At 41.0% G+C, this 14810-nt stretch overlaps 1 pseudogene; it reads left to right on the top strand.

Annotated features, from left to right (window-relative positions):
- The first annotated feature begins 3650 nt into the window (after window positions 1-3650).
- On the top strand, window positions 3651-5749 carry LOC121499909 (annotated as a pseudogene).
- Window positions 5750-14810: the final 9061 nt, after the last annotated feature.

Here is a 14810-nt window from a genome sequence, read left to right as displayed (position 1 = left end):
ATATGAGGGGCACCTTGGTGACTCAGTGGGTTGAGCAACTACCTCTTGGTTTTGGGTCAGGTCATGATCTTGGGGTTGTGAGATAAAGCCCTGCATTGTGCTCTGCACTTGGTGAGGAGTCTGCTTCAGACTCTCTCTCTCCCTCTGCCCCACCCCCTCCTCTCAAATAAATGTTTAAAAAAAGAAAACAGAAAATCTGACCAACATGTTCTTTGGTAGATGGCAATGTCCCAAAGCACAGAGCTCTTCAAACAATAATATTGCTATTTTTAAAAAACAAACAATGTGTTGTCCCTTTCTACTCAACCTTTCAGTGTATTTCTTGCTTGTTACAAATTTCTGACACCTGTATGTGTATAAGGGTGCTAAATCAGACTTGGCTATAACAAATCCTGATGTAATGGGAGATGTGCTTTCTCACAGGTTCTCCTCCTTGGCGCTTTAGGTAAAGTGGCCCAGCTTAGAATCTCAGGTTTTAACATTGAAAGAAACCTCTTAGCTCAATATATAAGTAATCCAGTCCCCTCATTTATGAATGAGAAAATTTGAGGTCTTAGGACACGCAAGATTGTGCCCAAGGTCACAAAGCTAGTGGAGGTTTTAATAAGTATCCCTTCCATTCCTTTCATATCTTTGCAGAACAGATTAAAAAAAATATTTTTCCCTCCCCTTCTGTTTTCTCAGTCACCAGCATTCCAGATGCGACCCGACTGTTTGGAATCATAAATATGGCACAACAAAGCAATACTATATACTATTTATCAAATGATGATGATTATTTTTTGTACTCTGTAGGAGCAAAATGTATCATCACCATTCACTCTTTCTCACTTTTGTTGTCAGCTTTTTATGCCTGGGTTGAACTGGTTGTTCTTTGCACTGAGGTGTGTGTGTGTGAGGATGTCATGTGTTAACAAGCTAATTAGTAGCATTTCTGAGCAGAAGTAGACCTTGCTAACACAACCTGAGTCTTTGTGTCACAGTGCTGCTGGATGCAGGTGCTGCTCTTAGGTGTCAACAAACCTCAATACAATGGAGACATTACCCAGGGCTAGGAGAAGTCTTCTGAGAGCAGCAGATGACCTCATTTGGAGCCTTCTAAGTAGTTGTATTGGCCATTGGTCTGAGAAAAGTGCTAGATGCCTGAAGGCCCCTGGTAACCCAGAGCTAGCTCCCAACACCTCTCACAGATATTCACATGGAACCAACTGCTGGCACCCAAAGAAGCAGCACGTACTTGTGAAAAGAGCCATAGTGCTAAGAGAAAGAAACTGAATTCTACCCACCAGCCTGCCTCCAGCTGGGTGATGTTCCCACCCCATCCACACACTTTGTCAAAATTGTATTTGGCCAAGCTTTCATTCCTGGGACAGAAGTTATCAGGCAAGAGTCCAACAAGTAATGAAATCTCATGCTTTCAGGGGTGGAGAGCGATGCTGTATTAATGTAAGAGGACGAGGAGGTGATCAATCCACATCTTGTAGACATAATTTATCTGATCTACTTCTAATAGCATCACTAGGACGTAAGATAGCAAAGTTCTATTTGATGATTCCAGGGGATTTTGTTATTTCACCTTCATTGAAAAGGATCGATTGTGGCACTTTCACGTTTCATTTCAGATGTTGAGAATAGGGAGTTTGCTTTCCCAGCTTGGACTCAGAAAAACAACTAATGAATTCACCAAGTATTTATTCAGCACCAACTCAATAGGCCTGAGCCTGTGCTCAGATGCTGGGGTGAAAGCTCGGACCTGCACAATCCTGGGAGTGCATTGAAGGCCTCATGCAATCCATATAAATGCCCTATTGAGTACCAATCTGGCCCAGGCAGAGAAGGCTGTTTTGACATTCCTATTTTGAGATTGCTACGTGGTAATTGCCACCTTCTCTGCATTATTTTTTTTTCCTTTTCCTTCAGAGGGAATACAAAAATTTCTGAACTCTTGTCACTGGTGTTTAATGAAAACTACCAGAAACTGACTGTCATGCAGAACACAAAGAGTATAATTGGTTTCACAATTACTAATGCTCCTAAAAAACAAACCATAGGGACTTCCAGAGAAACATGGAAGATTTAAAAAAAAATGACTTTACCTCCAATCCCTCTCAAACTCCCATTAAGATGACAGGAAGAGAAAGGAAAAAAAGCACACATCAATAAGGACTTTGAGAACAAAAGGGGAAATAGCAATATTTTGAAAGCCAGGGAGCAGATGGATAGGCAATAAGTGACTTAGGAGGGCAAGAGAAAGATGAATGGCAAGAGCCCATGAGAAGTGAAGCCAAAAAGCAGGATTAACAGAGCCACAGAAGTCTATAGTGTCAGCAGCGGCACCAGCTGCTTCCAAAGGGGTGTATGCAGGACTGGAACCAGGAGGAGTGGTTGGAAGTCTGTTGAAGTGGTAGTTCCACCGAGGATCTCCTACAGCATCCCTGCCCTACCTCATATAAGACAGGAGGTTTATTCTCAAAAGAGGTTGAGCAAGAAGATCCTAGACTAAGGACCACTGGGAATGGCTGAGGGCATCTGTGACATATGGCAGCCATGGAGACTAAGCGGAAGGGGGCGGGGGAGGGTGGCAGCATCTGCAAACCTAGCAATGACACCACCAGCACCATTGTACTCTTGCTCCTAGACTGCTGGCAGCCAGGCTGGCAAATGCACTGATAGGAGAAAGGAGACTTTGTTTTGGGTAAACTGGTCGACCCAAGAGAAAGTATCTACAGATACTGTGATAAGCAGAATAGTTAGTCCATGTCCAATCCCTGAAACCCGTGCATATATTAGAGTACAGGGCAAAGCAGAATTACACGGCAGTGGAATGAAGATTGTGCTAATCAGCTGCCCCTGACATAGGGAGAGTGTCCCAGGTCATCTAGGTGGATCCAACATAATCACCAGGGTTCTGAAAAAGCAGAAGAGAGAGAACAGGTCAGAGTGATGTGACGTGAAAGAAGCTGACCCAATGTTGATAGCTCTGAAGATGGAGGAAGGGAGCCCAAATCTAAAGAGTATGGGCGGCTTCTAGAAGCTGGGAAAAGGAAGAAAATGGATCCTTCCTGAGAGGCTCCAGAAAGGAATGCAGCCCTCCCAACACCCTAGTTTTAGCCCAGCGAGACTGTACCAAACTTCTGACCTCTCCAGAACTGTAAGATAAATAAAATGTGTTGTTTGAAAGAACCAAGTTTGTGGTCATTTGCTGCTGCTGCAATAGAAAACCCATGCAGATACTATGGGGAAGGGGACCCACCTCCTGGATCCCATCAGTTGCAAATCCTACCCATACTCTCTGGAGTGCCATTAGCTTTTTACAACATCCAAGGAATAACAGATATTTGAAGGAAATATCTAACATAAAAGGCAAAGTTCAAAATTAATAAACATCACAGAGGGAAGAGACCATGAAGGGACCAGGGGACAATGTAAAGAATAAACAGGCAAACAAACAAACGAACCCTCAGAGAAATAAGAGAGAATATTGTATCCACCAAACCAAAGAACCGAATGCCCTTAAAAAGGAACATCCAACAGATTTAAAGAGCTCTCAGTATTAAAAAATATAATAGGCTAAATAAATATTAAATTAAAAATGTAGAGAAATAAGTTTAAAAACCTCCCAAAAAAGAGGTCTATGGCAAGCTGTGGACATGGGTCCTTATTAAAAGTAGATACGCTACTTTGAGCGATACCAAATGAAACCTAGGAGAAAACAAGAGGATAAAATGGATTATTATGCTCAGAAACACTTATTAACCCAGGACAAAAATAAGTACAATTTCCCCAAAACAGTTCGAGTAACTGACAGAGAAGTTATATGTCAGATTGCTCATGCTTACATGGAAGGGGATATGATAGCCTATGCAGTGAATGCTTATGAGCTTCCAAAGTATGGTGTGAAGACCCACCTGACAAAGCATGCTACCCCATATCATACTGACCTACTGCTGGCCTGTAGGTTTCTCAGTAGGTTTGACAGAGACAAGATCTATGAAGGCCAAGTGGGGGGTGACCAGAGGTAATCACAAGGAGGATTGTCTTTGTCAAGCTGGTGTTTCACCTACCTGCAGGCCTTTGATAGAACTACCACTAATATAGTTTTGGAGGCCCTCACAAGACCACATGACTCCCTGGTTATGATTCAGAAAGCAAGGAATTCAATGCAGAAGTCCACTGAAGGCATACCGTGGGTCAGATCACGGCAGAGGACATGTATTACCTAATGGAAGGGAAGAAAGATGATGCTTACAAGAAACAATTCTCTCGCTCTGTGGAGAATGACATAAACTCCAAACAAGAAAACTCATACTACTATATGGAAGAATCCAGACTATAAGGTGAAGCCTCAGAGGGCACCTGGGTGGCTCAGTGGTTGAGCGTCTGCCTTCGGCTCAGGGCGTGATCCCGGAGTCCTGGGATCGAGTCCCATATCAGGCTCCTTGCATGGAGCCTGCTTCTCCTGTTTCCGCCTCTCTCTCTCTGCCTCTCTCTGTGTCTCTTATGAATAAGTAAAAAAAATCTTTTAAAAAAATAAAATAAAACAAATAGTTTTAAAGTAAGAGAAAAATGAGAAAATAAGAGTCTCTATAAAGGATACCCAACAGGTGTCCCAGAACGAGATGGAAGTTACTGGACCCAGAGTCAACAAGCCTAGTGCAGGAATGGAAGAAGACCCCCAATGAGATACAGACAGCACTGTGTTTTTTCAGAAGTCCAGTAACACAGGTGACTCTTCAAGAAACTTCTAGAGAAGAATACCTGATGATGGACAAAGGATCAGGCATCGGAATGATCTCAGTGGTCTTAAAAGTAATACTGGAAAGTAGAAGAGCAGTGCCTGAACAGCACTGGAGAAAGTGGTTTCCCCCATAAAGTTTCCAAGTGAGCAAACAAGTCTGCAAGTGCAACAGCATTGCTCTTCGGCCATTTGAAGACTCAAAAAGTTGCCTCCCATGCACTGTTTTTCAGGAATCTACTAGAAGTTATGTTCCTCCAAGATGAGGAGGAAACTCAGAAAGCAGATGCTCTAGCCAAGCAACAGGGCACTCTACAGAAGAAAGCAGCGGAGAGAACCTCAGAATGATTACTATGTAACAGGCCCAAAGAACACCCAGCTCAGCTTGGAACAGAAGGACAGAGGGCTCAGAAGGGATGAATCCAAGGCCGTGGGGGAAGCAACTGGCAATTCATCTGTTGCATTGGTCCTTAGGAAGTGCATGCTTACTGCAGAGAGCTTCACTGGAGCTGATTTTGAAAAACACAGCACACAATTCAAAACAAGACAATTATTTGCTCGGAGGATTGGAGCAGAAATCTGTGTATGTAAAAGAAAATATAATCCTAGGCCAGGATGAGCTCTAGTCATACGTGGGTGTCAATCACTACAATACGGCAAATACTGAATACTGACTTCACTCCGGTGGGTGCTATAGGACCTGCTGGTGGCTCTATAAAGACGACGGTGGTGAGGAGGACTGAAGACGCGTGTATACATGTTATTTACTGGGCTGGATTGTAGAAGTGGCCACAACGCTCTTCTCCCTGTTCTTTCACAAAGCATAGCATCTCCTGTCAAGAGATAGAGTTTGTTTGTCCTTCCCTCAAACCCAACCAGCCTTCTGTGAGAATGCAGCGGGAGCACCAGAAAGCCAGTTCTGAGCTGGGTCCTCAAGAAGCTTCCCGTGCTCCCACTTTGCACCATCGAACCCTGACCCTCCCGTGTGTGAGCAAGCCCAGCACAGTCTGCTAGAGGATGAAAGAATCCATGGAGTGTGAAAGAGCCACCCCAGCTGAGACCACTTAGACCAGCCAGCCCCCTCCCCCCAGCCAACCCCATAACCGACCACAGCTGCATGAATGAGCTCAGCCAAGTCCAGAAGGATTGTCCAGCCCAGCCAAGTTCAACTTGGTTCAACTGCTGATCCACAGGCCAATATGTTTCGGAGTCCTTGGTTACGCAGTAAAAACTAATTGATATTGTGTGTGTGTGTGTGTGTGTGCATGTGTGTCTGTAGGAAGATGTTCCTGCAAATGCAGAGTTTTTGTGTTCTGTCGGGGGAATCAAGACATCTACGTAAATCTGGAAAATCAAGCAATACAGCAGAAGCAGGTTATTCAGAAACAGGAAGACAAAATAGTGAATAGATTTTAAAGTGGATATTCGAGGAATGGAAATCAGGGGTTGGGAGGGACAGACTGGAGGGCTGTGCTTTTTTTTTCTCAGTTGTTTAAGAATTGCTTGATTTTTTTAAAGTCACGTACACATTTCACTTTGATATAATTGCAAATTAAGTGGAAACAAAAAAGAAAAACAACCAACCTTCCAAGTTATTGATAGTCAGCTGGGGTAGAGCGTTTGCCCCGGCCGGCGGTAGTCATGTGTCATGTGTGCAACACATGCCCTGGTGGCTGCAGGAATTCCCTGCTAAGACATTGCCACAACCAACCCTTTGGATTTCCCCTTGGATTAATATTCAGTCTTCAGGCTTGCATACTTGTGGTCAGTACACAGTGGGAGAATGGAAGACAGCCCTTGGAAGAGGGGCTCAGACCCTGCAGGTGTTCCCCAAGCTGTGAGTCTCCATTCTAACAGAGTCAGCAAAGGACCACAGGCATCAAAAATAATGGAACACTGGCTGCCGCCAAAATCAGGGCATGGAAAAATTGGTCATTAAAAATTATTCTGTGGTGAAAAAGCAAAACTATTCTGTGGTAACATTGTTGAATTGGCAGGGCATCTAGGTGGCTCAGTGGTTGAGCAGACGCTTCTCCCTCTGCCTATGTCTCTGCCTCTCTCTCTGTTTCTCTCATAATTAAATAAATAACATCTTTTAAAAAAAACCAACATTGTTGAATTGGCATGAATAAAAAGTGGAGCAATCACTTTGCATAATCACCATTATGTAACATGATGAAGCAGCACTGTAAAAACCAACCCCTCCAACACACACACACTGTTGTAGCAGAAATGGTTTTTGTCAGATGATCACTCTCTTCCCTGTTACTACTCTCTGTGCTTTATGTGTATTTTCCTCTTTGTCATTATGATTTTGAGGTGTGTTTATTAAATTCCCTCCCCTGGGTGAGGTTGGGAAGAAGTAAGCAATGTTTAGAAAAGGCACAGAAGGTAAAAGCAACTAGACACCAAGTTGACGTGTTTGTCAGTCCGAAGAGCCTAGGGAATGCCAGAGCAACAACCCCCCCTCCCCCCCAGATCTCTGTGACTTAACATCTCAGGCTACATGTCCAGAATTGAATCTTCAGGAGGAGTCTGGTTAGCCAAGTCACTCAAAGATCCATACAGATCCAGGCTGCCACTCCTGCTTCCTCTCAAAACTGACCGGAAGTGACCAGAATCTGGCTCTGTCTGTATTCAAAAGGATGGGAAGACACCATGCTGCCATGTACCCAGAAGGAGAACTGGAGTATTCGGGACACATTCCAGCTCAATCTGGTGCTCTGTCTGCTGTTCAACATTGTTGCACATCACCTAGAATATAAACTAGTTGTGTTTATTTTTATCCAAGCACAGGATCTTTTCCTAGACATGTTTTCCTCCAGCAAAGTATCATGCTTTAAAGGCAGATCATGAATCTGGCTAAAGAGGGAGGGCCCAGGAGGTTATACGAGGTACGAAAGTTATGTAAAGTGATGTGGTTTCCTTTTTTTCTTCCTGCGGTTTAATGGTGGAGCTCAGTATTTGCAGACCAATCCTGGTCTTCCTTAAGTGGTTTCTATAACAAGATCATTTTATTTCACCTAATCACTAACCAATGTATTTTTTGCTTCCAAGTAGAACCTTGTTTTTGCCTAAATTTTTGAAGATTGTGAATTTAAGCAAACACCACTTTTGGCCCATTTAGGAAATGACCCTAGTTGGCCTGGAAATAGCAATGCTAATGCATAAATGAGAAAACTGCATTTATCTAAATCTCAGAGCAACAGTTGCGCCATGAGAAGGAGAGGTTAAGGTGAGCAGGGCCTGTAGGTCTGGATGATCAAAGTAGAGTTTTCAGATGAAACGTGTGGCATGGGAAAGGAGCAGAGTACATTCCCATCTCCGGAGACTAAGGAAGGAAACTACTTTTCCTGCATTTATTTGTGAAGAACTATAGTGATAAGACCCGGGCTTTTCTCTTGCAGAAAGATGGAAATAGAGAAGCAGGGGTTCCAAATCCTTAGCCAAAGTCCCCAAACCCTTTGATCCTGCAGCTTCTAATGTGTCATGCCTCACATCCAAGTATGAGTTCACCTGCTCCGTGAAATCCAAACGAGCAGAAGGCTGAAATAATTGGAACTCTTTCTTGCATTGGAGTAAGAAAAATAATGCATGGCAAGGAAACCAGGAGAAATCAGGCACACCTTCGAAAGAAAAGCAGGTCCAGAATGTTACAGGGTTAGGACCAATTTCAGTCCATTTCTTAACTTCTCAAAAACACATGGCACTTTGAGGCAAGAATAAATTTCACTAGGATGAACCACTTATCTAATCACTTTGCTCATTTTGAAATCTAAAATCCTTATTATGGAAGGTTCCAACTCATCTGAATGATAAGTACCGTGGTCTTCAGCATGGGACCTAATGAGATCTGTTATGCTTATTTGTTGTGAACATTCATACCCATGAGTATATGCCATAAGCTTCAAACCATCTATTATGGGTCATGAGAGCACTCTCCAGGTCTTCCTAACTAAATGTCCTGACATAGGACAATCAGAGGTTGGAAGGACTAATGTGAGCTGGTCTGTTCTTTTATCTCATGCCACATGCATAGATTGCTTCTGGCCTTAGCACGCCCTCTTTTAATTAATTTATTTAATTTTTAAGTTTTTAAATTTTATTTTAATTTCAGTGTAGTTAACATACAGTGTTATAATAGTTTCAGGTGTACAATATAGTGATTCAACAATTTCATATTTTACCCAGCAGTCATCAAGATAAGTGTACTCTTAATACCCTTCACCTATTTCACCCATCCCCCATCCACCTTCCCTCTGGTGACCATCTGTTTGTTCTCTAGAGTTAGGATACTTCTGGCCTCAGGGCCTTTATATTGCAAATGGTAGTTTATGGTTGTAGATTACTATATCATAAATATTCCATCATATAAGTATAGATTTGTAGATGTTTGTTCACTTTAAACCTCTTTTATATTCTATTAATTGATTTTTCTAGATCAGGGTTTGTCAACTGTGGCATTAGATATTTTGGATGGGTAATTCTTTGTTATGCAGGGAGGTTGTCCTGTGAGTTATAAGATGTTGAGCAGCATCCCAGGCCTCTATTAAGTAGATGTCAATAGCACCTATACCCTCAGTGGTGACAAAAATGTCTCCAGACATTGCCAGTGTCCCTTGAGGGGGGCCAAAACCACTCTCATTTGGGAACCAACAGGCTAGAGCACTTCTATTTAACAGAAATGTAATGCAGTTCATAAGTGTGGGCCCCAGAAGGAATTTTAAATTTTCTAGTAGCTACATTAAAATAAATGTAAAAAGAAATTAACAAAACAAATTGTAATGATTTTTAACTATATATACTCAAAATGTTATTTTAACATGTAACAATATAAAAATTTTCATGAGGTATTTTCAATAGTTGTTTTGCTTTATGTTCTTACTAAATCTTTGAAATCTAGTGTGCCTTTTATACTCACATCACATCTCAACTTGGATGAGGGCTCAGTTGCCACTTGTGGCCAATGGCTATCTTGTTGGACAGCAAAAGACTAGGTGATTGTTATGGATTTCAAGTTTGTGTCCCTCCAATATTCAGTGGAGGAGGCAGTTCAAGATACTACATAGGAAGATTCTCAACTCACTTCCTCCCTTGGACACAACAAATCTATAGCTGCATATGTACATTTTCTTCTAAAAAGAACCTGAGAACTACTTGAACAACTACTCCACAACAAAGGATAAAAGGGCCATTAGGAGACACAGAGATACAGTTTTACGAAAAACCTAGCCCCTAGTGTGGTAATCTACCATCAGAGAAGTATTACAAATACAGAACTCCCCCTTGAAGAGTGAGGGGTTTGTGCCCCACAGCAAGCACCCCCAACCCTTAGGACATGCACTAGAGGGGCAAACCCCCAAAGTCTGGCTTTGAAAATCAATTTGGCTTATATCCAAGAGAACCATGGAACATAGAAAATGATGAGTCCACTATTAGCATACATGCATACAGACTCATTTGTCCTAGGACCCAGTGCAAAAGAGCAGTTTGAAAGACTCCAGACCATATATGAAGGAGATTCATTACTAATCTTAAAGCATCTACCAGAGGAGCAAAAGCCTGTTGGAACTCTCTTCAGGATGGCTGGCTGGCAGGTACCACTTTAATTTTAATTTATTTTATTTTAGATTGTATTTATTTATTTAACAGAGAGATAGAGAGAGCCAGGGAGCACAAGTGAGAGGAATGAATGGCAGAGGCAAAGGGAGAAGCAGGTTCCCCACTGAGCAGGGAGCCTGATCCCAGGGGCCTGGGATCATGACCAGAGCTGAAGGCAGATGCTTAACTAACTGCACCACCCAGGTGCCTCAGGCATCACTTTTATATTCTCTCTCTACCTTGCTAATGCCTGTGCTAGTGGGCATTAATTTGACTCTGACTCTAATTTGCTAGCACCTGCTCATGGGCCCCATTGGAAGTGGTGGGTGAGTACTCCCCCCCCCTGCACTGCTGCCCAGCCTCCTGGAGGTAGTGGGCAAGCAGCCCCCCTTTCCAGAGCCATCAGGCACATATAGCCCATACATGAGATGCTTCTTGATCTCAAGAGTCTGGTGGCCATGGAGGATTGTGTTTCTGTGCCCTGTAAGTCTGAAACAATTGGAGAGACAATATGAGAGACAATCAAGAACTAAGGCAAGGTTAAATGATAAGGCTCATCACCTATACAGGGCCATCCCTTTAAGACTAGGAAAGATAGCTGTTTTACCTACTACATATAAATAAATACAGAGAGTCAAGCAAAATGAGGAAACAAAGGAATACATTCCAAATGAAAGAGTAAGATAAAACCTCAGGGTGGGGGCAGCCTGGGTGGCTTGGTGGTTTGGTGCCGCCTTCAGCCCGGGGCCTGATCCTGGAGACCTGGGATCGAGTCCCACATCGGGCTCCCTGCATGGAGCCTGCTTCTCCCTTTGCCTGTGTCTCTGCCTCTCTCTCTCTCTCTGTGTGTCTCTTGTGAGTAAATAAATAAAATCTTTAAACAAACAAAAACAAAAACCTCAGGGTGGAGGGAAAGCTTGATGAAAGTAATTAGTAAGTAATTAGTAATATATATATAGAGAGAGACTGTTATATGTGAGCTTCATGGTAACCACAAAGCCAAAACTTATAATAGATACACAAAAGGTAATGAGAAAGAAACCTAAACATAATACTACAGAAAGTCATCAAACCACGAGGAAAGGAAGCAAGAGACAAAAAAAGGAACAGAGTAGAGCTACAAAATAGCCAGAAAACAACTAACAAAATGGCAATAAGTACGTACTTATCAATAATTATTTTACATGTAAATGGACTAAATTCTCCAGTCAAAGTGTTAGAGTGGCTAAATAGATAAAAAATACTAGACCTATCGATATTTTGTCTACAAGAGATTCACATGATGAATGTGAATGGAAGGACACACACAGGCTGAGAGCGAAGGGATGGAAAAAGATGTTTCATGTAATTGGAAACCAAAAGAAAGCTGGGGTAGTTAAACTTACATCAGACAAAATAGACTTAAAAAAGTATATTTTATTTATTTATCCTGAAAGATCCACACAGAGAGGCAGAGATGTAGGCAGAGGGAGAAGCAGGCTCCCTTCAGGGTGCTGAATGTGGGACTTGACCTCAGAACCTCAGGATCACACCCTGAGCTAAAGACAGACACTCAACCACTGAGCCACTCATGTGTCCCCAAAATAGACTTTAAAACAAAGGCTATAACAAAAGACAAGGATAGGCATTACATAACAAAAAGGTGTTAATTCAACAAGAAGATATAACATTTGTAAATGCTTTTTTTATCCAACATAGGGGCCTATTAACCAAATATTATCAGAACTAATGGGGAAAATGAATAGCAATACAATAATAGTAGGAGACTTTAATACTCCACTTACATTAATCTATAGATCATTCAAATAGGAAATCAATAAGGAAATATCAGCCTTAAATGACACATTAGACCACGTGGACTCAATAGAAACATTTAAAACATTCCATCCAAAGCAGCAGAATATATATTCTTCTCAAATGCATTTGGAATGTTCTCCTGGATAGATCATATACTAGGCTACAAAACAAGTCTCAGTAAATTTGAGAAGACTGAAATCATATCAAGCATCTTTTCTGACCACAGGGGTATGAAACTATAAATCAATCATAAGAAGAAAACTGGAAAAATCATGAATATGTGGAGATTAAACAACAGGCTACTAAGCAATCAACAGGGCAACCAAGAAATCAAAAGAGAAAAACAACGACTACAACAAAACCTTGAGACAAATGAAAATGGAAATATAACATACCCAATCTATGAGGTTAGGGATGTTCATAGTGATACAGGCCTACTTCAAGGAATAGGAGAAATCTCAAAGAAACAATCTAATTTTACACCTAAAGGAATTAGAAAAAGAAAAATAAATGAATGCCCATGCTAGTAGAAGGAAGGAAATAATAAAGATCAGAGTAGAATTAGAGACTAAAAAGATAGTTAAAAAGATCAATGAAACTAAGAGCTAGTTCTTTGAGAAGATAAACAAAATTAGAAAACCTTTGCCAGACTCACTAAGAGAGAGGGCTTGAATAAAATCAGAAATGAAAGAAGAGAAATTATAGCTGATACTGTAGAAGCACAAAAGATCATAAGAGACCTATGAAAAATTATAGGCCAACAAATTGGACAACCTAAAATAAATAGATAAATTCCTAGAAACACACAGTTTTCCAAGACTGAATCATGAGGAAATAGAAAATCTAAATAGACTAATTGCTAGTAAGGAGACTGAATCAGTAATCAGTATACTCCCAACAAAAGTCCAGGACCAAGACACTTCACTAGTGAATTCTTCCAAACCTTCAAAGAAGACTAATACCTATCCTTCTGAAACTCTTCTAAAAAACTGAAGCAGTAGGAATGCTCCCAAACTCATTTTATGAGGCCAGCATTACATGGATACCAAAACCAGACAAGAACATCATAATAAGAGAAAATCACAGGTAATATCCTTGAGAAACATAGATATAAAAATCCTTAACAAAATATTAGCCAACCAAATTCAACAATACATTAGAAGGATTATACACCGTGATTAAGTTGGATTTATTCCAGGGATGCAAGGATGGTTCAATATCTGCAAATCAATCAACATGATATACCACACTAGCAAAATAAAGGATAACAATTCTAGGATAATCTCAATAGATGCATAAAATGCATATGTTGAAACTAATCCACAATGGAGGTACAAGTGAGTTTGGAAAGTAATTATGTTTAAATGAGGTCATGAGGATGGAGACCCCATATTAATGTTCTTATAGGAAGAGACTGGCACTTGCTCTCTCTCTCTCAGTCCTGTGATAATAACAACCAGAAAACTGCTATTTGCAAACCAGGAACAGTGCTCCCACCAGACTTCAGATCTGCCAAAGCCTTAATCTTGGACATCTGCCTCCAGAACTGTGAGAAATAAATGTTTATCGTTTAAGCCACCCAATAGCTTACATGAATATGTGTGCACCCATGCACCCATGCATGATGCTTTCTTCCTGTCGACTATGTCTTCTTGCAAGTTGTGGTGATGGAAAGGTAGATAGAACACAGACATTCTTGTTTAGTTATGTCATGCTAATTTTGTGTGGGTGCACTTGTGTCTAAAGAATTGCACAATGACGACTAAAGTTATGGCTGACCATCCACCATGCTCTGGTTTATCATAAAGGATTATATTCAGGAGATGTTTACTGCTAAAAACATTATATGAAACGGTAAACGTCCTAATCACAGTGTCTCACAATGCTGGATTAACTAAATTTCTCTACCAAGCATTCCAGAGGAATAGTAAGTTTGTAGTTTTGTTTTGTTTCAGTGTATTCAGTTTTTGGATGAATCTTGTTGTAACACTGGTTAATAGAACTGTGTGCAGCAAAGAGGATAAAATAAGTTTCATTGATGGCCATTCTTCCCTGTAGAGAGCCTTTTTTTTTCCATTCAAGGCTACCTACCATTTGGAGAATTAAAACAGTTCTCAGAGTAAGACTTGATTATTGAGCTAGTGTAGTTGAGTCCTTTTACTCCTCGCTAAGACAGATCTCCTCCTCTCTGTATATATTTCCCTTTGTGTTGTTTTGTTCACGAATCTTCTTGCCCTGACAACCATCTGTAGAAATGCTGCCAAGATGATGAGTAAGACACCTTCAGCCCAAATTATTTCCCTTTAATTTTTTCATTCTAAAACCGAACGTTCTTGAGATCTTCTAATACTATCTGCCTCCCAAACCTTCAAGATTATCAAAATCCTTTGGGGGGATATTTTTAAAAGACTGAGAGCACAGAAAATATAGAAAATAGAAATGACAAAAAAATAAAGAGAATTATGAGGATCAGGACATTTCCAAACAGGAAATAAAAAGCAATATACAAGTGGTTAGGCAGTTCATTGATAAACACATGTTATTTTTCTGGAAAAAGAAGTCTCAAAAGACTCCACCTCCAGATATTTTATTTTATTAGCTCTGGTGTGGGTCCTGACTATTGCATATTTTTAAGCCTCGTGGGTGATTTTAATGATCAACCATATTTGAGAACCAG

The sequence above is a fragment of the Vulpes lagopus genome, chromosome 10 (assembly GCF_018345385.1).
Source record: "Vulpes lagopus strain Blue_001 chromosome 10, ASM1834538v1, whole genome shotgun sequence".
NCBI lineage: Eukaryota > Metazoa > Chordata > Mammalia > Carnivora > Canidae > Vulpes > Vulpes lagopus.
This window is presented reverse-complemented; position numbering and strand designations above follow the sequence as displayed.